Consider the following 27,918-nt stretch of genomic DNA (forward strand, 5'->3'; position numbering starts at 1 on the left):
GGCTAGGCATATACATGCACTAGGGCAGATAGCTTACTAGTAAACTATGACACTATGAAACTATGGTGTATGTGTAGGTATTGTCAGTCAAGCACTATGATGTGGTTTGGAGGGCTTGATATCTCCCTGTATTCCAACATTGTTTTGTCTATTCCTTCTAGCATGTCTAGGGATCAGTTGCTAGTGTCCTCTCCTGCTCAGCTGGTGAACCTGGGAATATTGAGGCAATGTTACAATTGCCTCATGTACACTGACAACCCTCTCCTTCTCCCATAAAACACACATACATGTGAGAGATGCAACTATATAGCCAAAGTGGAGGCTGAGCTCTCTCCACATAGGACTAGCAAGACCAGAGAGAAGGTGAAGGTAACCACACACATCACAAACCCAGTCTCACATAGCACTATCACAACTTAAAATCATACACATAGACACACAAAGACATACTCAGAGGCTCTGATCAGAATTCTACCAAAACAGCAGTGGCCACCACAGCAGACACCCACACAACTGCCTCCACAGGGCCCAGCACATGCAACACATAGACCACAGAGTCCGTGTGCCAAACAGTCACAGCCCTTAAGGCCAAACACAATGCCAGACACACTTGTCATAGGTGACTCCATAGTCAGACACACTGACGTCCCGCTCACCAGATCGAGTACGGAGGAGGTCACAGTAAGCTGCCTATTGGGCACTGGAATCCACCACATAATGCAAGCACTCATGTCACTCAACTGCAAGTACAAGTCTGACCCAGTCATTATCCATGCTGGTGTGAACGACCTGAGATGTACCTCCCTGGACTACATGGAAAGAGACATAGAGGATCCCTCTGATTATGTAGGCCAGGCAGGTATGACCCTGACCTTGAGCAGTATCCTACCTTCACCAAGTATGATGCCACATAAACAGAGACAAGATGATCAGCTGTAATAATTTGCTTAAACTATGGTGTCATTCAAAGGGGGTCCAATGTCTGTCTGCCTGGGATGACATGCTGGACAGGCCATGCTGATTTGCAAGGGACGGCTTGCACCTGTCACACCTGGGCTTCTGGATTTCGGCTGATGCTCTTGCCACCCCCATTGTGCCTTTTTTATGCAAGAATCAGATTCTACACCTACCACCCTAGAACACAGAAAAGGAAAGACACTAAGGGTAATGCTGCTCAATGCCAGAGGTCTCAACCTCAAGCTGCACACACTCGACGCCCTTCTCAGTATGTAGCACATTAATGTCTGTGCTTTTCCTGAAACCTGGTTCACGGCTTCTGACAGCACCCCGGCACTATCGGGTGTAACCTCATATCATGCGTTCCGGCACCAAAATCCGGACAACACCAAGAAAGGAGGGTGGGTGTCCATATTCATCAAGGACACCCTCACCTCAAGGTTGGTGGCAACACACGATGCATCAGAGACCATCCAGGTGCCAGTAACCGTAGGCAAGACTGCTCTGCAGTTTGTAGCATGTTACATGCCACCCTCTCAAACTCAGGTACCTCACACAGCTGTCCTGAAAACACTGGAGGGGATAAATGTATCTCCAAACACCATCATACTGGGTGATTCCAACTATCCAAATATAGACTGGGATCACTAATCAAGCCCCAACACTCTAACCCAAAGGTTCCAAGAGTTCATACACTCAAATGCCATGGAACAACTGGTCACCATCCCCACAAGTGGAGACAACATACTAGAACTCATCATCACGAACATGGGGTCACACTGTTCAACACCAGAAGTATACCCATCATTGGTGAGATCAGATCATGAACTAATCTCAGTGAGAGTCCACATCCCACCCACACCCCAGATAGAAAAACAAACAGTGAAGACCTTCTCAAATGCCGACTTCACATTTCTAAGGACTGGTGTGGTCTCTTTCAAGGCCCCCAAGCCAGCGGACACCATTACCCAAGCCACTGTATCACTTACAAATGCCTTCTACCAGCACCTCCAGGACTGCATGGATCAGGCAATCCCAAACAAAACAAAGACTCTTTGTACCACAGGCAAGTATCCAGTCTGGTGGACCCTAGCCATAAACAAGCTCTACAACAAAAGGAAGGAGCTACTACAAGATGGAGCGAAATCCGTAGAAGGGAAGACACCCCTGCTCATTATGAGTAAAACACTGGGTTCCCCCATACAATCATCCAAGGCAAGTTTTGAGAGTAAACCCACGCAGGACTCAAGGGACAATCATGAGGCCTTTTTTACCTATGTTTGACACCTGGGAGGGAACTCCCAGATATGCTCAGAATTAGTTCGGAATGATGTAAATATCACTGAACCTACAGACATTGCCAACATACTGACTGACAGGTTCAGTGCGGATTTCTCCCCCCCTCTCCCCCCAACTGGAGGGGTATCTACACCAGAGGATTGTAGCCCCCCAAACATCTCCAATGCTGGGGTGAGAACTGCTCTATCAAGGTGGACACTTTATCCATGGGACCAGATGGTGTCCCCAGTTGTGTGCTCCATGAACTCAATGAGGAATTACACCCGCAGTTAGGGCAGCTGTTTAATCTTAGCCTCACCTCAAGATATGTGCCCAAGGAGTGGCATACGGCAATGGTGGACCCACTTCACAAAGGAGGTGCCTCCACCAACCCCGGAAACTACCATCCCATCAGCTTGACAAGCCTGGTCTGCTAAGCTATGGATAGGATCATAATGGGAATAATAAATGAAGACATAGGGGACTTGCAGACGTTGGATCCAATCCAATTTGGCTTTGTCAAGGGCAGATCATGCCTTTTAAACTTGGTTGACTTTTTCAAGACAGTCATCCAGGCCATTGACGTGGGCAAGGCAGTCCACACAGCCTACCTTGACCTGGCAAAGGCTTTCGACACAATACCCCACTCAGGTATCATTGAAAACATCACCAGCTTAAATGTGAACCCATACATCACAGGATGGGTTGCAAACTGGCTAAGTGACAGAACACACAGGGTCAAAGTTGCTGGTGCCATGTCACACTCCAGAGCTGTCACAAGTGGTGTCCCACAGGGCTCAGTCCTGGGCCCACTTTTGTTCAGCATCTACTTTTCAGAAGTACAAGCAAACACAGGAGGATTATGGCTGACAAAGTTTGAAGATGACTGCAAACTGGGAACCATAGTTGGAAACCCATCTGACACAGACATCCTTCAGAAGGGTCTCATAGACACAGATAACTGGTGCCAGAGCCATGGCCTTATGTTAAACGCTAAACAATGCATAGTCATACCCTTCGGGAACAACAGGGTTACCCCTAGTTCCCATCTAGGTGGCAATCCTCTAAGCACAGAAGAGGTTATCAGGGACCTGGGCACCCAGGTTGACAGTAATATTTCGTTTGACACTCACTTTGCCAGAGTAGGCCTGGGGCAGTTCCTGCTATTAGGACAGAGGTGTGACCTGGTAGTGTCAGGGTGCTGATGTGGGCTTTGACCCTGTTTTCTATTACAGCACTGATATCTACATTCTCTATACTGTGTGCGTTTACACTGCACGCATTTATACTTCTGGCATTGGGTAGCATTACATCTAGGTTCCTATCCCTTGTGGTACCTATGAGGTAGGTTTGTGTTTTTTGTGGTTTAAGATTGGTGAGGGTGGATGTTAGTCGGGTCCTCAGGTGTGCATATGGTACATGGTATTACATTACTTAACACATGGCATTCATGCCTCAGGTGGTGCTGCAGGGCTGCCTCTGTCGGATGCACATACTACACTCCCTGTACATGTTTGGAAGCAGGTTGTGTCATGTTAGGCATCCCTGTTACTATATGAGTGAGTCAGAGCGGGTATCAGTCCCAGTGTTCCTACTGACCAAGTGTATGTGCTATGCGTTGCCTCTTTGCCAAGGCCAGGGCATACTGGGCATGCATCCTTCTGCCTACTGGGACAAGGTCAGGTTGTTCCTCCTCCGAGTCACCCTCTGCCTGTGGTGGCCTTGGCAATGTTGGGAGGATGTTAGGCCCAGCCCTGTGCTGGTCCTGCTGCAGCTGTTTCCACAGGATCATATTATGTAGCATAGCACATATCATGATCATTTGGGTACATGTAGTTGGTGTGTACTGCAAGGCTCCACCAGATGTGTCCAGACACCAGAACCGTGACTTGAGCAGCCCAAACACACGCTCTATGACATTACATGTTTGTGCGTGTGCCTCATTATGGCGTTCCTGTTCAGTTGTGTGTGCATTTCTGATGGGTGTCATCAGCCATGGCTCAAGTGCATAACCTGCACCCCCCACTAGGTGTCCGTGTGGGAAGTCCCCACTGGCAAATGATTGGTACAGCTGCGTCAGATGCCAGATGTGGGAATCGTGGTAGCTCCCAGGGCAGCCAGCACACACATTCATTATTATGCCCTGGGCATCACACATGACCTGGCAGTTGATGGAGGGGTATCCCTTGCGGTTAATGTAGACTCTACCCCGCTCACCAGCTGGTGCTTTGATGCGTACGTGCGTGCAGTCTATTGCACCCAGCACCTCAGGGTATCCGGCTATTTGCTGGAAGAGACGCATATTGCTGGCTACAACCTCACGGTCATTAGGGACATATATATAATCACCGACACGTGCTGACATGGCATCCAGGAACTGGTGCAGTACCCTGAAGGCTGATGCCTGTGATATCCCCATCATATCACCAGTTGGTCTCTGGAAGGTACCTGTTGCTAGTATTCTTAGGCCAACACATACCTTGGTTTCCACTGGGATGGGTTCCCCTCTGTTGGTTCTGTGTGTGAGATGTGGCCTGCACAGCTCAACAATCTGCTGCAGAAGGTCTCTGTCCACTCTGTAGCGCTCTACTATCTCCAGCTCATGTAACCCATGGTAGGTGACCCTGGGCCTGTATACTCTTCTCCTTCTCCTCACTCTGGGTTGTCTGTCAGAATCTGCATTGTCACCACCCTCAGCAATTCACCTTTGCCTGATTATAACAGCTATGGCAGCCCCTAGCATTTCTGCTCTGAGTTCAGCTTTTTTCAGTTTTCAATTCTGATAGCTTACTTTCTTGCAGTATCTCTTGTGAGAAACACCCTGCACTGCTCTTTGCAGTGTTTTAAGTGCTGGGTTGGGCTTCTAGTCTGCTTGCATAATTGCCTGCTTCCAATTGTTTCCACCAATTAACTCCAGCAGTATCCTCTGGCAGTTTCCATGTATTTTGGTTGTTTCCTGTTTCCTCTCTGTTTCCTGAAGGGGAGCAATGTGCACACCAGCTTAAACACGCTCACAGTCACTTAAACGCGCGCACACATCCCTACACGGTGTTACACGTGTGCACACATCCTTACACGGTGTGAACTAGGCTGATTCATGTTAAAATGCGCGCACACTGCCTTACACACGTGCACGCCTGCGCAAACCGTTGTAAACGGTTTGCAACACTCTCCCATATGTTGAACCTGCCTTACACACGCGTGCATGCACGTATTTCAGGAAACTTTGTGTGTAGGGATAGCGTAAACCTTCAATTTCTTGACTTTCCTAGTGTTCTGTTGGGACACACCTCCCTCCCTGATGTCTGTCTGTCATCTGTCACCTTACATTGCCCTCCAATCTGGTACATTTGTATCTATCCTTCCCCCCCGTGATGTCACCTACCTCTTACTCTGTTCCTCCCCCTTCTCTAACTCTTACAGTACTCAGAAAGTGCTCATTACCTATGCGGCAGTGTGATTCAGTATTGTAACCCTCATTTACATAGGATTGCCTAGTAATGACTAGTTACATGTCTTACACGGAGCTTCCCCCCCTTGACAACCACTAAACGGAGGCCATATTGTTTTTGGTCTGCAAGTCCCTCCATTGACATTCCATGTAATACATAAATCCCACAATTGTGGGCTTATAGGCTTCGGTTTTTAGTTTTGGGTAGTGCAACCCGTTTGCGCGGGTGCGCGCTGCAGTTAAACCTCAAAATCCCGTGGGGAAAAAAAAAAGTTATATAACATATTTTTGCAACAGTTTTTCATGCCAATGGCCACATATTTGGCCATTGGCATGCTTAATGAAACAAATGCACCCTTTATTTGGAGCTGACATAGCTCCGTTTTTAATTTTGCAGAAATGTACTCAGTTGTTAGCTGAGTACATTTCTGCAGCTAACACGTCCGTTACACGGACTGGTTTCAGCTTTGTGGATCGCTCAAATACCTCATTTGCATATCTTTGAGCTGCAAATGAGGTATTGAGCATTTCCATGCCCAGTCCATGTAAGAGACATGTTAGCTGTCTCTTACACGGAGATTTGGGCTGTTCCTGAATCGGGAGGCTTACACGGAGGCTTACACTACTCTTGAACTCCGTGTAAGCCTTCCTGAATCTGGCCCATTATTTGTAACAAATATGAAATACAACCAATTTCAGCAGAAATATTTTCAATGAGACACTAAAATAATATAACTGGAATGTGCTTAAAACAATGCCACTGGATTCTGCTGTAGAACACTTTAATAACATATTCTTGCAGAAGTTAAATAATCTAGCACCAGTACCTAATAAAAAAGTAAAGTCCAACCCTGCATCATGGCTGACAAATGAAACAACAAAATCATGATAAAAAGGGATAAATCCTGGAAAAACTGCTACAATATAGAACTCAAAATGCCATCCAGCAATTTAGACATCCTAGAAACATTACAAAACTCCATGTCAAACAGGATAAGGAAATATACTATACCAACCTACCAGACAAAAATATAAATAACCCAAAACTTTTTTGGTCCTCCATAAATATAGTAGTCCACCCGAGCAAGACTACTAGTCCCTCTCCGAACATAGAAACTATGACAGAGTTTATCCCCACGCACTTTAATTCCTACTTTATACAATCAATATTATCTCTCATAGACACCAACACATCTTCCCCCTTCACTCTACCCCTGGCCAATCAAAACCACTCTCAGCTCTTCAATTTTAGTCTAGTAGCTACCTCACTTGTAACGAAGTTGCTCCTTAAACTAAAAATTACTTCTGCAGCTGTAGTCCAACTACCATCAGGCTACCTAAAAATGGCTGCAGAAATCATAACCTTCCCTGTGTCCATACTAATTAATAGGTCCCTAGCAGAAAGATACATCCCATCACTGTGGAAAAAATCCTACTCATACCACTGTACAAAAGCAGCACATCTACACAGTTTAATAACTACAGACCAATAGCAATTCTCTACCCCTCTCCAAAATATTAGAGAAATCCATACATATTCAACTGATACAATACCTAACCTCAAATAACCTGCTCTCAGAAATACAACATGGCTTTAGGCCCCAGCACAGCACCACTGCTGATCTACTACATTTACCAATATGATAAACTAGTATAGAAACAATGGTCTGCTTGTATTCACCATGTTCGTAGACTTGTCATAGCCATTTGATACTGTCTTGCACCAGCAACTGCTTGTTAAACTCTCCTCAATAGGACTTTCACAATACTCCTTGTCTTGGTTTCTTAGTTAAAAGACAACAAGCTGTTAAATGGCAACAACCCTACTCAACCTTTCAACCAGTTACTACAGGTGTCCCTTAGAGATAGCTCTATCCTGGGTTTGCTACTATTTTATATATTTATTAAGGACGTCCACTCACCATGCTAGTTTAGTTCATTATGCAAATGACTCAACATTAATATGTGCAGCCTCAACAATAAATAAGCTTGAAGACATTACCCAAAAATCTTTCTTCTCTGTGGAAACCTGGCTTAAAGAATCAGACCTCCTACCCAACCCCCTAAAAAATTAAGTTAATACTTTTCACCTCAAAAAGTTGCCAAAATCAAAATCAATCCTTTACTATAAAGTCAGCAAAAAATACTCATTGAAACTATAAGTCACAGTAAACTTCTAGGTGTTGTAATAGATGACAGTTTCAAATATGACCAAAATATGCTCCGTGCCATTAAATCTACATACCACGTACTAGGCTTCATTTATAGGATCAATAGATTCCTTACAGATGCTGCAAGAAAAACCCTAGCCACCACCTTCATATTCAGAAATGACTACAACATACCCCAAACTCATTCATCATCCACAAAAATGTCCTGCAGTACAAAACTTATTACTACACAACTGTCCAGCAAGGGACCTCTAGTCTAGTAACAAATTCTTATTACTTGCAAATAAGTGAAATAATGTTGCAGGAGATGTGCTCTACTCCCAATACATTAATAAACTCTGAAATAGTTATCCCATGCAAATAAAACTCTAAAATAAACTCAGTAGTTTAAATCACTGCTTAAACAACATCTTAACCAATCCTGGTGCTGCACATGCTCATAACAGGGTTAAATTTTTTTCACTGTGCAATACTGTCCAACAACTCTCCTTAAATATAATATTCTCAACCTCTTAAAGAAATTATAAAACAATTTTTATACATAACAGCTGCCTGCACAATCCACTATGTTGCACATGTGCTTTCTCTTTAGTAACTTCCACCTCTGTAAAAGTTTATAATGTATATGTATAAATGTAACAACAGTTTGTGTATAAATGTAAACAGAAATGTAACTAATGTCTGTGTATAAATGTAATGCTGATACTGAACAAGTGTTTAATAAAACAAAGCTTTCAGGTCAAACAAACCTTTCACCAGTGTATAAAATACTAACACATACTAACCATGTTTGTATATTATCAAAAATCACACAGCCATTAATTATTCAATTAAACAATCAATCCTAGTTAAAAACAATTGCAGAAGCACATAACTCTATTTCAAACACATTTGTTTATACCTTAGTACAGGTTTTAAAGAAACAGTCAGGAAACCAAGTTTCTCATATAGAAACTGTCAGAGTTTAAAGCAGAAGATATGTTATACAGACATGTGTGTCAAGAATGGGGGGTGCGGGGTAACAGCAGCTAAATCAGATACATTTCCTTGCTATAATTATAGCTGTTGCGAAGTCATTAACAAAAATAATGCTTTTCAACACCCTATAACTAGGAAGAATTATATATTTTCTGGCTTAGCAACATGTGTTACAATGAATATAATATACCTGGCTACCTGTTATAGATGCCAGGCATTTTATGTTGGGAAATCTACCAGAAAACTGAAGAAAAGAATAACTGAGCACCATTCATAACTAAGAAGAAATATTGACACTAATTCCTTGGCTAAGCATATCAGTACATATGGAAATGCACATAAATTCTCTTTTAGGGTTATAGGTAGAGTATGTAAGGATATACAAGGGAGAGATCTTAACAAAAAGCTTGAGATGAAGGAATATCAGTGGATAATAGGCCTTTCTTGTAATGTATTACCAGGTTTAAACCATACTGTTTCTTTAAAACCTGTACTAAGGTATAAGCAAATGTGTTTGAAATAGAGTTCTGTGCTTCTGCAACTATTGTTTTTAACTAGGCTTGATTGTTTCATTGAATAATTAATGGCTGTGTGATTTTTGATAGTATATAAAAATTGTTAGTATGAGTTAGTATTTTATGCACTGATGGAGGGTTTGTTTGACCTGAAAGCTTTGCTTTATTAAACACTTGTTCAGTATCAGCATTGCTTGGTTTGTTTCATACTGCATCCAGTCTTGGTTTTATGAACTAATTTTTGTTCTGCAACTGTGTTGCTTTTTGAGAATTGTTTATAAATGTAAACAGAAATGTAACTACTCTGTGTTTGACTGGAATTTAGTATAATGCATTGTAAGCAAATGGAGCTTTTCTCCCAAGGCCTCTGCTGAAACTGTATGTTAACCAGTCTGACTTTCCTGGTAAGCAAAGACAAGTAAATACATAAATCAATCAATAAATAAATAAATGTATTCATGAAAGAGTGCATCTGATGTACTTCCACACTGAAACATAGTCAAAAATACTTGTTTCACACATTGATAGACAACCATAGCTATATGTGTATTTATTTCAGTGTATGCCAGAAAGATGATCGAGTTTTCGGAAACTCAAACTTCTTGTGGTCTAGACCATATGTTCAACTATCAGAAAGCTTGACGCATTTGTATGGAGATTATGGAACAGTGAGGGTCAGGGAATTTACCCCTTTTTCCATGGTACTGCCACCTCAGAGTTGGTATATAAAATTTGCAGAAAGTGTGAAGGGCACAGATTTTGTGTTTTTTTTTTTTCAAGTTGTTGAAAAGTTGGTCATCTGACACAAACCCATATATGTATATATATATACCTGCTCACACACCCCAGATATGTGTGTGTGTGTGTGTGTGTGTATACATATATATATATATATATATATATATATATATATATATATGGATCTACCTGACTACATCAACAGTTCACAACACCGACAGCGACTCAGAAGATTGACAAGTCAGAAGACCGACGGAGGAAAACACAGACGCTGAGAACACTGAGATGGGGAAAGGATGTGTAAGTATGTGGGAGTGATGGCCGTTAGGGTGCGAGTAAGGTAAGTGTGCGATGTTGATGGTCTGTAGGGATAGGGGTGGGATAAGTGAGTTAGGGTTAGGGCGCAGGTTAGGTAAGGGTGCGAGTAAGGTAAGTGTGCGAAGTTGACGGTCTGTAGGGATAGGGGTGGGATAAGTGAGTTAGGGTTAGGGTACGGGTTAGGTAAGGGTGCAGTAGTCATATTTTTGGGTTAGGGACGGGTTAAGTGAGTTAGGGTTAGGGCACGGGTTAGGTAAGGGTGCAGTAGTGATATTTTTTGGGTTAGGGGCGGGTTAAGTGAGTTAGGGTTAGGGCGCGGGTTAGGTGAGTGTGCGATAGTGACGGACCTTAGGGTTAGGGTTTCGGTTAGGGTTGTAGATAGTTGTGTATGTAAGGGTTAGTGTTGGTTTGTAAGGATTTTGGTTTGCTTGTGTTGTGTGTGTGGGTTTTGGACAGGGGATTTGTTTTGTTTGTTGTTATGATGTGTCGAGTGTATGAGGTGTCGTGTTTGTGAACTGTCGATTATGTGGTGTTGGTGAAGTCGCTGTCAGTGTTGTGAACTGTCGATGTAGTCAGGTAGATCCATATATATATATATATATATATATATATATATATATATATATAGTCTATATCACACAGTCGAAGTTTAATTTCAAACACAAAATGTTCAACCCATCCTGTTCGAAGTTAAAAAACTTTGACTATGAACAAAAAACAAAAAAAAAAGCGACTATGGATAAAAAACAAAAAAATAAGTAAAGAAAACAAAGTAAACTGTTGTAAGTAGGGAGGCAACTTAAATATGCCAACTCTGAGATAGCATCACATTGAGCAAAATGGAAACCTCCCCTTATGAACATTTCCATTGAAACGCTCAAACTATTGCAAATTTGAACTTATGGTCTTGACCATATGAGGTTCGAACTTGCAGAAGTTCAAATAGGAACTCTCTCTCTCTATATATATATATATATATATATATATATATATATGTATATATATATATATATATATATATATATATATATATATATATATACATATATATATATATATATATATATATATATATATGTGTCTACTTTTCATTATTGATATTTCACAATCTCATAAAACCTCACTTCAGTGAAGGTGCACTACATCAAAAGTACACTTTCTTGAAAGGCAATTCACCGAACTGGAAAAAAAAATAAAAAAAACAACTAAAAAAAAATGTTTTGCAGGGGGACAAAGCCGCCTGCAACCCTCACCCCCCCTACTTGAATATACTAGCTCCGAGATTGCACTACAGTTGGGAAAAGGATATGTATCCTTATCATTACTATAACATGCTTTGGTGAATCACCTTTCATGAAAGTGGACTTCCGATGTAATGCACTAGTGGGTTCGACCTTCTGTTTCTCGATAAACTGTGTTTTCGACAAACAGAAGGAGACCCATATATATATATATATATATATATATATATATATATATATATATATATATATATATATATATATATGTGTATATATATATTTTTATATATATATATATATATAGGGGGGGGCTGTGTCTCCCACCCCCCCTGCTAACTATATATGCCAACTCCAAGATTGCACAATAGTGGCAAATTCCATCATTCAGTATTATGAATTTTCAGTCTTTAATTGTTTCAGTCTTCTGAAATAGATCCATATTGTATTTATATATATATATCTTTATCTATCTATCTATCTATCTATATATATATATATATATATATATATATATATATATATATATATACAAAAATACCATAGCAGGCTCCAAACCTTCTTTAATAGTCTGGGATATATAAAAAAAGACTATTAAAATGCCACCGCACATCAAATCCACTTGAAGTTATATGAAAAAACTGTTAAAAAGCCACAGCACATCAAATCCACATAAAGTTAAGTGCTTTCATATAGACTATCCCAAGCTTCATCAGAACGTGGAATAAAATCATTTTGCCATTTTATACAAATTCAAAATTTACAAACCAATAGTACCATCTCATACATAATTCATTAAATAAATCCCTTAAATTATTTAAAGCCATTGTAAAATATATACTGTAGTACATTGTTGTATTAAAAAATTACAAACAAGATGAATGCACATGATTTCTCCTTTTCTAAAGTTTAGCTGCCCTTAATTTAAGGACAATATTAATGCTAACATGGTCATTCAGTCCTAATTTTTTAGCTGAATCCAGCCAAAGCTGCCAAAATAATTCTTTATATTCTAAATCGGCTTCCCACAGTCCACCCCTTCTATCTGGTTTCACTTGTTCTAGTACAAAGAACTTGAAACACAATTAGTACATTTCTTGTGTCTAAATAAGGCATTTGCATCTTTTTTTCTGGGAGATCTCATGTAAGTATTCATATATTCTCCTTTTCAGCGGTCTCTCTGTCTTGCCTGCATAAAAGCTATGGCATGTCTGACACATGCTAATGTACACAATCCCTTTACTATTGCAATTATAATGCTCTCTAAATTTTCTTTTAAACTTCCTGGATGGGATACTAATACTATCCTGCTCTAGTATGTTACTACATTGTTGACAAAAGCCACACCTGTCCAATACTTCTATCACTACCATGATTTTCCAGCATTTCCTTTAAATTCGTATCTCTCTTTTTAATAAATACAGGTACTGGTGGAATAATTTTGCTAGTTTCAGTATTTATAACCAGTAATTTCCAGTAGTTACTAATGATGTTTTCAATTTCACTTGAATGAGATATATGTGTATGTATAAATGCCATTTCATAATTCGGCCCTTTGTTTTCAAAAGATCCTGAAACCATTCCATACCCTCCAAATAAGGGATGCTGGGGAATAATTCTATCACATCAATAGTCACCATGCATACTCCATCTTCATATTTATCATAGGTGACTTTACTTAAAAAATCCCAAGAATCCCTTGAAATGTGTTTTAAGGATGTTATATACCTTTTTAACATTGTATCTAGATATTTAGCCAAGGGTTCCAGTTTGGAGCCCGCTCCAGCCACTATTGGTCTAAAAGGTGGTTTCTCCACAGTTCTGTACTTTTTTTGGGATTCCAAACACTACTGGGATTTTTGGCCAAGTTACTGTTAAATAATCTAACAGATTTTTATCTATAGTACACTGGAGAAAAATAATCATTAATAAAATAATCCACCTTTGAATAGGCAATAAAAACTTAATTTCTAGAAACTATACTATATTTTCATTCCATGCAGTCACCAGTTACTATTTACATACCGGATCGGTCGAGGCCCGGGTTAACAACGACCGCCACCAGGACTGTTAGCCAACAGGGTGTTGGCGGAAATTGGGCTACTGTTGGCCAAATGAGGAGAAGAGGTGGAAGGCATGGCCGAAGGCAGGAAGAGAGGAGAAAGTATAGGACTGTGGTAGTGAGGGTCGGAAATTTGAATGTTGGTAGTATGACTGGTATAGGGAGAGAGCTAGCTGATATGATGGACAGAAGGAAGGTTGGTATATTGTGTGTGCAAGAGACCAGATGGAAGGGGAGTAAGGCTAGGTGTATCAGTGGTGGGTTCAAATTGTTTTATCATGGTGTGGATGGGAGGAGAAATGGCGTAGGAGTTATTCTGAAGGAACAGTATGCAAAAAGTGTTTTGGAGGTGAAAAGTGTGTCGGATAGAGTGATGTTTATGAAGATGGAAATTGATGGTGTAATGATGAATTTTGTTAGTGCATATGCTCCACAAGTTGGGTGTGCAATGGATGAGAAAGAAAAATTTTGGAGTGAATTGGATGAAGTGGTGATCTCTGTACCCAAGGGTGAGAGAGTTGTGATTGGAGCAGATTTCAATGGGCATGTTGGTGAAGGGAACAGAGGGGATGAGGAAGTGATGGGTAGGTATGGTGTTAAACAAAGGAATACAGAAGGTCAGATGGTAGTGGATTTTGTGAAAAGGATGGACATGGCTGTGGTGAATATGTATTTTAACAAGAGGGAGGAGCATAGGGTGACATACAAGAGTAGAGGAAGATGCACACAGGTGGATTATATCTTATGTAGGAGGGCCAGTTTGAAGGAGATTGGAGACTGTAAAGTGGTGACCGGAGAAAGTGTAGTTAGGCAGCATAGGATGGTGGTTTGTAGGATGATGTTGGTGATCAAGAAGAGGAGGATGAGTGTGAGGGCAGCACCAAGGATCAAATGGTGGAAATTTAAAAAGGGTAATTGTGAGGTGGAGTTCAGGGATGAGTTAAGGCAGGCACTGGGTGGCAGTGAAGAGTTACCAAATAGCTGGGTAACTACAGCAGAGCTAGTAAGGGGGACAGCTAGAAAGGTGCTTGGTATCACATCTGGACAGAGGAAGGGCAACAAGGAGACAGGGTGCTGGAATGAGGAAGTACAGGAGAGTATACAGAGAAAGAGGTTGGCAAAGAAGAAGTGGGATTGTCAGAGAGATGAAGAAAGTAGACAGGAGTATAAGGAGATGAGGTGCATGGCAAAGAGAAAGGTGGCGAAGGCTAAGGATAAGGCATATGAAGAGTTGTATGAAAGGTTGGACACTAAGGAGGGAGAAAATGACCTGTACTGATTGGCTAGCCAGAGAGACCGAGCTAGGAAAGATGTGCAGCAGGTAAAGGTGATAAAGGATAATGAGGGAAACATACTCACAAGCGAGGAGTGTGTGTTGAGGAGATGGAAAGAGTACTTTGAGGAGTTGATGAATTAAGAGAATGAGAGGGAGAGAAGGTTGGATGATGTAGGGATAGTGAATCATGAAGTGCAATGGATTATCATGGAGGAAGTAAGGATAGCTATGAAGAGAATGAAGAATGGAAAGGCTGTTGGCCCAGATGACATACCTGTGGAAGCATGGAGGTGTTTAGGTGAAATGGCAGTGGAGTTTTTAACTAGAATGTTTAATGAAATCTTGGAAAGTGAGAGGATGCCTGAGGAATGGAAAAAAAGTGTTTTGGTACTGATTTTTAACAATAAGGGTGATGTGCAGAGCTGTAGTAACTACAGAGGGATTAAATTGATCAGTCACAGCATGAAGTTATGGGAAAGAGTAGTGGAAGCAAGGTTAAGAAGGACATGATGATTAGTGATCAGCAGTATGGTTTCATGCCGGGAAAGAGCACTACAGATGCGATCTTTGGTCTGAGAGTGTTGATGGAGAATTACAGAGAATATCAGAAGGAGTTGCATTGTGTGTTTGTAGACTTAGAGAAAGCATATGACAGGGTGCCTAGAGAGGAGTTGTGGTATTGTATGAAGAAGTCAGGAGTGTCAGAAAAGTATGTAAGAGTGGTACAGGATATGTACGATCGTAGTGTGACAGCGGTGAGGTCTGCGGTGGGAGTGACGGATGCATTTAAGGTGGAGGTGGGGTTACATCAAGGATCAACTCTGAGCCCTTTCTTATTTGCAATGGTGATGGACAGGTTGACAGATGAGATCAAACAGGAGTCCCCGTGGACTATGATGTTTGCAGATGACATCGTGATCTGTAGTGAGAGTAGAGAACAGGTGGAGGAGACCCTGGAGAGATGGAGATATGCTCTAGAGAGAATAGGAATGAAGGTCAGCAGGACTAAGACAGAATATATGTGTGTGAATGAGAAGGAGGATAGAGGAATGGTGAGGATACAAGGAGTAGAGGTGGCGAAGGTGGATGAGTTTAAATACTTGGGGTCAATAGTTCAGAGTAATGGTGAGTGTGGAAGAGAGGTAAAGAAGAGAGTACAGGTAGGATGGAGTGGGTGGAGAAGAGTGTCAGGAGTGATTTGTGACAGACGAGTACCTGTAAGAGTGAAATGGAAGGTCTACAAGAGGGTATTGAGACCAGCTATGTTATATGGGTTGGAGACAGTGACATTAACAAAAAGGCAGGCATCTGAGCTGGATATGGCAGAATTAAAGATGTTAAGATTTGCACTGGGTGTGATGAGGGTGGACAGGATTAGGAATAAGTATATTTGAGGGTCAGCCCAGGTTGGAAGGTTTGGAGACAAAGCCAGAGAGGCACGGTTACGTTGGTTTGAACATGTGCTGAGGAGGGATGCTGAGTATATTGGGAAAAAGATGTTAAGGATGAAGCTACCAGGTAACAGGAAAAGAGGAAGGCCTAAGATAAGGTTTATGAATGTGGTGAGAGAGGACATGCAGATGGTTGGTGTGACAGAGCAAGATGCAGAGGACAGGAAGAAATGGAAACAGGTGATCTGCTGTGGCGACCCCTAACGGGAATCAGCTGAAAGAAGATGATGATTTGCATTCATCATTTAAAATTTCCAACATCCTAGTCCCATAGTTAATGGCATCCATTAGTACCACCCCACCCCCTTTATCAGGTTTCATTACTCTACAACCTCTATTTTTCAACATCTCAACCACTCTTCTGCCACTCTCCAAAAATTTAGTTACAACTGTTGGTCTATGTTTCAGCTTCCTTATTTCATTTTCTACCAGCTCTTCAAAAACTTTTAGATTGGGATTTAGAGGGGGGTTGTAGGTACTTTTCGTACCCAAATTATTGGTTTGTTCTGCTGTATTCTTAAAAAGACATTTCAAATTTAACTTTCTTTTTGCAAATGGTAGTGTACATTCACCAATGTGCATTCAGTGTTCTGATAACAGATTGCACTACAGTGGAGATCGGGAAATTTACCCTTTTCTTGACTGTAGTGTGATCTCAAAGTTGGAATATATAATATTCAGGGGTGTGGGAGGTGCAGGGGGTTTGTGCCCCTGCAAAAATGCTGCCAGTAACACAGATTTTCGACATTGTAACTTCTGGTGTTTGAATGTCTATTCAGTGGTTACCATTTCTGACATTTTGGTAATTCTGCATTACCAAATGTAGAAAACAAATTTGATCAAAATGTGGAACATTGTTTTGATTTTCCATGTTTTCATAGTAAACCATATATATATGTGTAAATATACACACACACACACACACACACACACACACACACACACACTCACACACACTATATATATATATATATATATATATATATATATATATATATGCTATATGTGTGTGTGTGTATATATGTCTCTCTCTCTATATATATATATATATATATATATATATATATATATATATATTATATATATATATATATATATATATATATATATATATATAGAGAGAGAGAGAGAGAGATGTGTATATGTATGGGATAACCTAATTTAGTCTAAACAATAAATTGTCTACCACATAAGATTGACAATGTGAATGCTACTATACATGCCTTGAGAATCAACCTTGGTGCATGCAATAGTTAAACGCCAAAAAACATAATTTTTTTGCAGGGAGAGACTCTGTATCTGTGTGCATGATATCTATCTATATACCTATATATATTTGCTCTGTAGTCAGTTTGTTTATTAAAAACTGTTCAGTCACAGGCAATACAGATAGATCAAAAGATAGATAGATAGACAGATAGATAGATAGATAGATAGATAGATAGATAGATAGATAGATAGATAGATAGATAGATAGATAGATAGATAGATAGATAGATAGATAGATAAATCCCACAACCTAATTTAAACTCCACTTAAGACCTGGCTGGGCACAGTGATCAATGGCAATGCACTAAATCCTGCATTAATGACAGATTGTGATTTGGCAGCTGCAGTGATCTGTATTTCAAGCATAAAAACTGCAGTGACCATTTTTTTCTACTCAACTAACCTGCACATAAAAGCAACATATCAGGATAGAATCCTAGCCCCCAGAGGTATGGAGCAAGAGAGTGAACAGACATTCATAAAAATCTGAAACACGCTTTAGTGGATTATTTTTTGCTGTATAGACTAAGACTCTCATCATCTATTAAATAAGATGAAGAGCAATTCAAATTTATTCTTCCGTGTGATTATGGCTGAACTGAATATGTTCCACAATAAATTAGGTTATATGACTATTTGTGATCATTTTCAAAAACATGTCTTATTACAGAAATATTAACCAAGCAGAATCCAGTGAAAAGTAAAAATATCTTATGTAAAACTGCAGTGCAGAAGATAGCTAAGGTGCAATTTAATCTCGTTTTTATTTACAGCAAGAGAGCTTGATATGAAATAATCAATGCATATCAGATGAGTTTTCACAAAATCTGTCAAGGTGTTGACATTTTTTATTACTAAAAATCAATACAAAAAGAAAGGAGCCCTACTTTTCTTTACCTTAAATGTAGCTTTCTAAAATTATTTGGCTATTTGTTGCCATTTCATTCTCTTCAGCACTGAAAACGACTGTGTTTAAAGGATATCAGAGAAAGACCTTTATTCTCTTGTAATGTGTTTTGTTTTTCCTTAGCATGTCAGCTATGTATTCTGACCTGCTTCTTTTGGAATATATAAGGAAAGGAAACATATACCTTGTAAGAATGGCTCCCTATTGCAATATCTAGACCCACAATGCTGAGTCCCAAAATACTGAAGAACAGGACCAAAAATACAGGATAAGAGGGCATTCCCCCTGTACCTCCAAGTTGGGGAGGACACCCCCCACGGAACCCCATACCTCATGGAAAAGGGAATATGCAGAAAAATGACAGTCTTGGGCTTAGTATATGTAAGCCCAGATTTTCAGTCTGTCAGCCTCCACATTCCAAGACTTGGTATTGCAAGCCCTGAAGTGGCTCTTTACTGAAATTTCAGGACTCAAATTGCTGGGGAAAAATAAATACAGGAGAAGATTGAATGTCTAATGTCCATCTTCTGCTTCATTAAACGTTGTTTACAGGGGCAAGCCCCACTTCTCTGAAGATGTGGGGCCAGCCTACACTTCCCCAAAAGTATATACGGGTGTCTATCAGAAGCTCACATTTTCAGACAGTTGAAACTGATATGGTCGAGACCATATGAGCGAGTTTCCAAAAACTCAAAGCTTTTTAATGGAGATCACAGTATGGTGAGGATCACGGAACTTATCCCACTATACTGTGATCTTGTAATTGGTATATATAATATGCAATGGGTGTGGGGGGATACAGGGGGCCTTTCCCCTTCAAATATTATAGAAAAAAGGTAGACTTTTGTTGTTTTTTTGAAGTTCAAGGTTTTGGAAACTCGATCATATAGTCTTGACGATATGAATTTCGAGTTTCTGAAAACTCATGCTTCTGACATAGACCTATATATATATATATATATATATATATATATATATATATATATATACTTACTGTATGTATATATATATATATATATATATATATATATATATATATATGGAAATATAGATATATAGATAGAAAGAAAGATCAGCTCTCTGATTTCTATATCTCAGATAAAAAGTACTAGTCCAGGAAATCTCAGTCTCTGATTTAGAATATGTAAATAAAAATTTTTGGTCATTCACTCTCCACATTCAAAGATTCAGCTTTGATAGTCCTGACATTTCAAATGGTGTTCTGTAAAAATTGATATTATTTGTTTTAGTACACGTAAATGTATTAGAAAATGACCTTTAGTTGAATTGTGAAGCCATCTTTTCTAAAATTTTTGGAGAACAGGGAACTTGCTAAAACTGGGTAAGCAAGTTCAGTGTTCACCATTTTGATGAGGGTGAACAAATCATAATTTATCCGTGGTTATGAATTGATACTGAAGCAGTTGTAATTGATAAGGATGAAAACATTAAAATCCTTGATTCATTGTCCTGTATGGTTTGAGTTGAACAGAACAAACAGAAATGTAAAGGATAATCAGTCATTTCTTTTTTGAAATAATACAATTAATTTATGAATGTTTTTAAACCTATTTTTCCTTCAAAATTCTCTAGAATTCCAACAAACTCATCTTACCCTTTTTAACTGTCTTTTCACTATTTTTTTTATGCCTAATGTATCTGTACTCTACCCTAAAGTGTTTGAGTAAGCATTTAATGCATTGAAAAAGCTGCTTCAACATGCTGACAGGATTCAGCATCTGTGATACAGAAGATTTTAATAAAACTAGAATGAGGAGTATCTCAAGTCTCATGTTGGAGTACATAGATGGGTTTTATGATGCACAGTGTTGACTAGATCATGTAGGGGAAAGCGCAGGGTGTGGACAATCCAAAAACACTGGTTTCGTAAAAGTGCAGTTGTTGAAATTGTGCGAATGACCACATAATGTCACGTAAGTGAGAAATCCCATACAAACTAACAACTTGGGTATGATAATGCTGGCAGCTCAGATGGCTGAGCAGTTCAGAAGCATATAAAATAATAGCACTGTACACCATGCTCAAACAGACTGAATATTGTGACTTACTGAGTAAATGACAGCATGTGCTTATAGACACTGCCGGAAAAAATACTAGTAATCATGTGATTTATAAGTAACACTGCTTCTGTTAGAATATGAGAGTATTGATTGTGTAGTGCAGCGCATGCACACACACACACACACTCTGTAGATATACTACTTTGTCTATTTTTGTAATTTTAACATCAACAAAAAATTCTGAAAAGCTTTCTTTCTTTTTTTTTTCACTCAAACTACACAAATGGGATTCACCATTTATCATTACTTACACTGTAGTGCAACATAAGGAGAAAGTTGTACTCATAAGTGTGCTGTTCTTCATATAAATTGTTAAACGGATATATTACTTGCCTGAGTTGGTGGTAGCACTAGTAGAAGTAAAAGATACCACAGCAAGTATTGAAAAAGCAGAAGCTTTATTACATAATTCTTCATGCACTATTTACTCTGATTTATTCCTTAAGTGCACTGTTCATTTACACATCATTTTCTTTCCTATTTTTAACATTTTAATATTTGTCTATTTATACATACATATATATATATATATATATATATATATATATATATATATATATATATGGATCCCTATCAGTTGATTGAGTTTTCAGAAATTCAAAATTCATATGGTGAACACCATATGATAGAGTTTTTGAAAACCTGAAGCTTTTGAATGAAGATCACAGTATAGCAAGGCATATTAAAATTAACATTTTCTTCACTGTAGTGCGATCTCAAAGTTGGTATACATAATTTGCACGGGGTGTAGGGGATTTGCCCCCTTGCAGAAACATAAAAAAGTAGATTTTTGTGGGTTTTTTTTTTTTTTTTGATGTTCAAGTTTTCAGAAATTCGATCATTCGTTCTTGTCCATATGAATTTTAAGTTTCTGAAAATACGATCATCTGACATAGATCCATATGCATTGTATACATTCCTTTATTACCCTCACTTTTTGCCATAACTTCTTTTACACTCTTTTGAAAATGACACCATAATCACAGATTTTATTGCACAGTACCTTTTCATATCTACCTATTTTTAAAATCCATACTGAACTGGACACAAATTGTATCTACTAACGCTGCCACAATCTTACTGCATATTTATATGTTCCATTCATTTTCTTAAGAGTCATATTGATATTCTGTCATATTTTTTTTCAATACCTTTGAGCTCTCCCATTTTCTGTTAACACATGCCCAATTGTCTCCTGTATATTACATGCTTATTATTTTTTTCACTCTATTGTTTATACTCCATATGCCTTTTATAAGATAATGTATTTAACAGCAGTCTCCAAAAAGATAACAAAAATTCTATCTCCCAAATACTTTAAGAGTTGGTTTCCTTTCACTTATCTCTTCCCTGGGTTAATTATAATAATTTTCTCCAGTATCTTTTTTATGCCATTCCTTCCTTTTTACATTTCCCTAAACCATCCTATATTTTCCACATTCTGATTTTACTCATGTATTCATCAATTTGCCTTATATATTTCCTTTTCTTTTCCTAGCTTTCCCTTTAACTCACATATCCTCATATTGTTTCTATAGCATATTCAGCACCATGCCTGTTTCTTCCTGCCATTTATTATCCATTGCCCAACATAACATCAGAGATACTAAATCTGTCACTGTATTAAACCTAACCCCTTATAATCTTTCTCACAGTACAAACCCCCCTTCAATGGGATTTGACCTTGTGCACAGGTAATAATAATAAAAAAACCCTTCAACAACTCTCTTGTTTCTAAAGTGAAAATGCATAGCACCCCCCCCCCCCACACTTCACTCTCTCTCTCACACACACACACACACACACACACACACACACACACACAGACCAAGCCAAGCTTACCTGGAACATAACAATGCATTAAATATATGTAAAATAACAAATAAAATTTGATGAACCAAGCCAAAGAAGAAGAAAAGCATAAAAATATATATCCTTTAATAGCATTAAAATGTTTTATTGTGAGCGCTTTCACAGTTTAACCAACTGCTTCATCAGACAATATCAGTACATCTAAACTGAAACATTTTTAAAATATAAGCCAATGAAAGCTACCCAGCAGTTATTTCATTAATTAATTGAAACCAATATCAGCCCCCTAAAAGCAAAATACACAACCAAGCAAATATATATAAAGAACAAATATATATAAAAAACTAGCAGTGACATGTTCTAAGAAATGCAATAATAAATATATAAAATATGTCACTCATAGTAATCATCAACTCACTAAAATCACATTCTACCTATATATTAAGAACTATGTGTATGGAAAGTGTGTATGAACTGGCAAAAATGTATAATGGACTAATAAGCGCATACTTGAAATCATACAAGGCACACACACACACACACACACACACACACACACACACACACACACACACACACACACACAGACACACACACACACACATATATATATATATATAAATATATATATTTATATATTTATATATAAATATATATATATATATATATATATATATATATATATATATATATATATACACACACACACACACACACACAGGCTAGGAAACAGCTCATGAACCTAGTTTAAATAAAGGTAATATATATATATATATATATATATATATATATATATATATATATATATATAAAACAGAATGTTGTATATATCATTTACATGCAGGTCTGTTTTTAAGCATTGGCTTAATACAGACCTTTTCATTTAAGCCTTTACCCTTATTAGCCTCATACTAATAATCCATTTTGATTCACAGGTTTCTGCTTTATTTCTAATATCCCTACCCCATTCATCTTCAGGTATCACTTCAGTCACCATAAACCTAAATGTAAGATCATTCCCTTGTCCAGAAACATGTTTGGCTAAAGCACTGATACATATAGAGTTATTGATGCTATATATATGTTCCCTAATGCGATCTTGTAATCTTCTGTCTGTCTTGCCTATGTAAAAGCAAGAACACAATTGACATACAGCTAAATAGACCAAGTGTGAAGTATTACAGTTGGCTCTAGCCTTAAAAACAAGCTGCTTCCCTGTATCTGGATGCACAAATGTCCCAGAGGTGTCTAAAAAGCTACACCAGTTGCACTTAGACCAGGGATATGTACCACTCATAACTGCACCCAAATCCCTTTCTGTATTTTAGGATAGCATAACATTCTCTTCAAATTCTTTTTATCCTTATATACAAATTTCGGCCTGCGTGCTACTATGGAACCTACCTCCATATCAGTAGTGAGTATTTGCCAATGTTTCCTCATTAGCATTTCTATGCTCTTACTATTACCTGAGTTTATTCTTCTCCCATGGTCCTTCTGAAAAGTATGGTTAACAGATGTATTTCTTGATCTTGAGACATCTTTGAGGGTGCTGTCTATCTCAGTAAGTTTATATCCCCTTTTCTTAAATATGTCTCTCAAACTACTAATTTCCTTCATAAAGTCTATCTCTGTAGCATTTAATCTTGAGGCCCTTAATCCTTGACCCTTAACAATGTTTTTGAAAATATGAGGGGGGTGCATACTGCTGCTGTGTAAATATGTGTTCCTATGACATTTTTTTCCTATAAGTTCTGGTAGATATTGTACCATCTATTGCCTTTAAAATGCTAACATCCAAAAAATCTATTGTTTCTGTAGAATTGTTTATGGTAAACCTCAAAAAAGATGTTGTGGAATTCATATCATCATAAAATCATTTAAGTGTTTCTTCACTGCCTTCTCAGATGAGAAAGAGATCATCTACAAATGTATGATAGAAAACCACTCCTGGTGAGGTCTGCATATATATACTCTTTCTCCCACATGGCCACCACCGTATTGGTGTAGCTATGGGCACTAGATGTGCCCATAGCTATGCCATCTTTCTGTAGATATATAGACCCTTCAGATATAAATGCATTATTCTCTAATATCCTTTCCATAAACAAACATAGCAATTCTTAGAAACTTCCAGAGAACTGAATATGCTTAGTCAAGTAATTTTTTATCATATTTATACTAATCTCATTCGGTATACATGTGATCAAAAAGTGCATGTCAAAAGTTTCAAAAATATATTCATCACCAAATGACTTTTGTGATACAAACATATACGAAATCCAAACGAAGGCAACAGGACACTGCTGTATATATGATAAAACTTTTAATAAAACTGAAAACACAATGTGACCACTTTCGGGATTCACCCTTCATCAGACAAAGATGCAAATAACAGTCTTCACTTTTAAAAAGAGCATAAACCAATAGCATTTAAGAAAACCGCGCCTAAAAAAAGAGTGGGCTTCACTGGTATTACATCATTTAATCTAACTCAGTTAACTGTTTAATGTCCCCCCTCTGTTGTTTTATTTAATGTTAACTATGAGGGTTTCACTTCTAGTTTACACAGGAAAGAGTGCTGGAGAAACACCTTGCTATCATATGATAGCATGCATCCCCGATTTGTGTCCCCCAACATAGTTAAAGGGCAGGTAAGTCGGGCCTCCAGAGTCAGTGCGGTTGATACCCAATTTGAGGAGGAACTGATTAAATTAGGTGACTGTTTTAAACAAAGAGGTTATGAAGGGGCTATGGTCCATAACGTTATTGACAGCAGTAAAAAACTCAGACGGAATATACCCTGGTTAAGAAGGACTCAGAGAGAGGCACCTGTAGATAGTGGCCATAGTTTTACTCAAGGAGGTTTAAAGTTGATGTTTACCTATGGTAGTAACATCAGTGATGTTTGTAGGATTGTACAGAATAATTGGAACATTTTGACTAGTGATGCTGGTCTCAGAGGAATTGTGGACAACAGTCCGAGGTTCCGATACAGGAGGAATAAAAACCTCAAGGATATATTATGCAATGAAAGATCTAATGTCTGTAATAGGTCGTTCAAAACAGCGGTGGGTAGCCTTCCATGTGGGTTATGTTATTTTCAAACATCCAGTGACAGGTAGAGTGTTCTACCTAAAAGGGAGGGCTACCTGTAGGACCACTGATATAGTATATTTGGCAGAATGTGGTCAGTGTCCCTGTTTTTATGTTGGGAAGACCAACAACATGTTTAAAGTGAGGATCCTACAACATCTTAGCAGCATCAGAAATGTTGATTTGAGTAATGCCTTGTGTAGGCATGTTAATGAATACCCTACACATAGTTTTAAGTTTAGGGTCATAGTTAACATTAAATTGAACAACAGAGAGGGGGACATTAAACAGTTAACTGAGTTAGCTGAATCTAGATGGATCATTGAGCTAATGGCACCTAGAGGTCCGGGATTAAATGATGTAATACCAGTGAAGCCCACTCTTTTAAATAGGCGGGTTTTTCACTAAATGCTATTGGTTCATGCTCTTTTTAAAAGTGAAGACTGTTATTTGCATCTTTGTCTGATTTGTGTTTTCAGTTTTATTAAAAGTTTTATCATATATACAGCAGTGTCCTGTTGCCTTCGTTTGGATTTCGTTTGTGTTATTTATGCTTGGCAGGACTTTGGCATAGCGCAGGAATTTCTTTTTGTATTTGATACAAACATATATAAATCATTTAAAAATGTTTAGTATCTTTTAATACAAACATGTTCTCATCTAGTAAGGGTCTTAAATGTTTTTCAACATACACAGAAATGCATTCAGTACAACAGCCTCTCCCTGATGCAATTCGTTTGAATGGTGGTTTCTGAGGATCTTTATGTACCTTAGGGAGGCCTTGTATAAATTGAATGACAGGTTCTTCACATACTAGATATTTAAATAAATCTTGTGTGATGTTATGTCCTAATAGACAGTCCAGCAGACAATTGTTAACCCTTCTTACCATTGTATCTATGTCATCTCTAGTTATCTTAATGTATGTCTCAGCAACATTCAGCATTTCATGCAAAGAATTAGTTTAAAAACCACGGTCCATCACCACTACAGGACCTCCTTTTTCTGCTGGTCTAATAATATTTTCATCATTATAAAAAGTTCTTAAAGCATCATATTCTTCACTAGTTAAATTTTTATACATTCTACCAAATCTCCTTTCATTCAATAATTGAAAAATAACATCCTCACATATTCGCTCAAATACTTCTACAGTGGCATTATTAACAGGAGTGTATGTGTTAGGCTTTTTAAAACTATTAAAATTGCTGTTAACAACATTATCAGATGCTTTAAATCAAATTTTAAGCATCACATAACATGTAAAAGATTTTAAATCTATCTGGCAGTCAGAAATGTCGGCCTTTTGCACTGGTATAAAGCTCATACCTTTATTCAGTAGAGAAATTTCACCAGTCGTTAGATTCCTTGATGAAATGTTCCACACTAAGGTGTCATTGTCCTTTGCCACATCTTCTTTAAAGTTTTGTAGCTGCTGTTGTCTTTGGTTAATTTTCTTTTCATTCTCCCTTTGCTGTTTGACCACTGGTTCATGGTTTTGTTTATAGGAAGAGGAAAAGGAGGGATACGTCTCTTCAACTGTTTGAAATTGATTGATTTCAACAATTGGTGAAGTTTCTGGTGTCATTCTAAGGGACTCCAGTATCTGTCTGCCTGGGATGGCATAATTGACAGACCTCGATGCTTTGCCAAAGATGGCCTGCATCTGTCACCCCTGGCCTTCTGGATACTGGCCAAGGCTCTTGACACCCCTATAGTGCCTTTTTAGGTGGTGCTCCAAAGACCAAATTACCACCGTAGCAGCTACAAACAAATGCAATCTGAGAGTCATGTTGCTCAAAGCTAGAAGTCTAAATCTCAAAATGCACTGACTCGAGGCACTCCTTAAAATGTAGAACATCAACATTTGTGCTGTAACAGAGACCTGGTTCAAGGCAACAGAAAGCACTCCTGCACTACCAAGTTATAAATCATTCCACACCTTTCGGCCCCAGAACTTAGACCGAAGCTCCAAAGGCGCTAGTGTCTCCATATTCACAAAGGATGTGCACACCTCCAGACTGGTAGCCCAACATAATGCAACAGAGATACTTCAGGTGCAGCTAACATTGGGTAAGACAGAGATTCAGATCATAGCCTGCTATAGTTCCCGAACCATGTCCCAAGACTCACACTCCACATTCTCAAGCACCCTGGAGAATATTAGGGTCCAACCTAACACTCTCTTACTAGGCGACTTCAACTACCCCTCCATTAACTGGGTAAACTACTCATGTACCAATACACTTGCCCAATGTTTCCTGGAGTTCATTAATTCCAATGCCCTGGACCAGCTCATTCTTACCCCCACTAGAGGTAG

The sequence above is a fragment of the Protopterus annectens genome, chromosome 7.part0 (assembly GCF_019279795.1).
Source record: "Protopterus annectens isolate FY-2018-M chromosome 7.part0, PAN1.0, whole genome shotgun sequence".
NCBI classification, from domain to species: Eukaryota; Metazoa; Chordata; order Ceratodontiformes; family Protopteridae; genus Protopterus; species Protopterus annectens.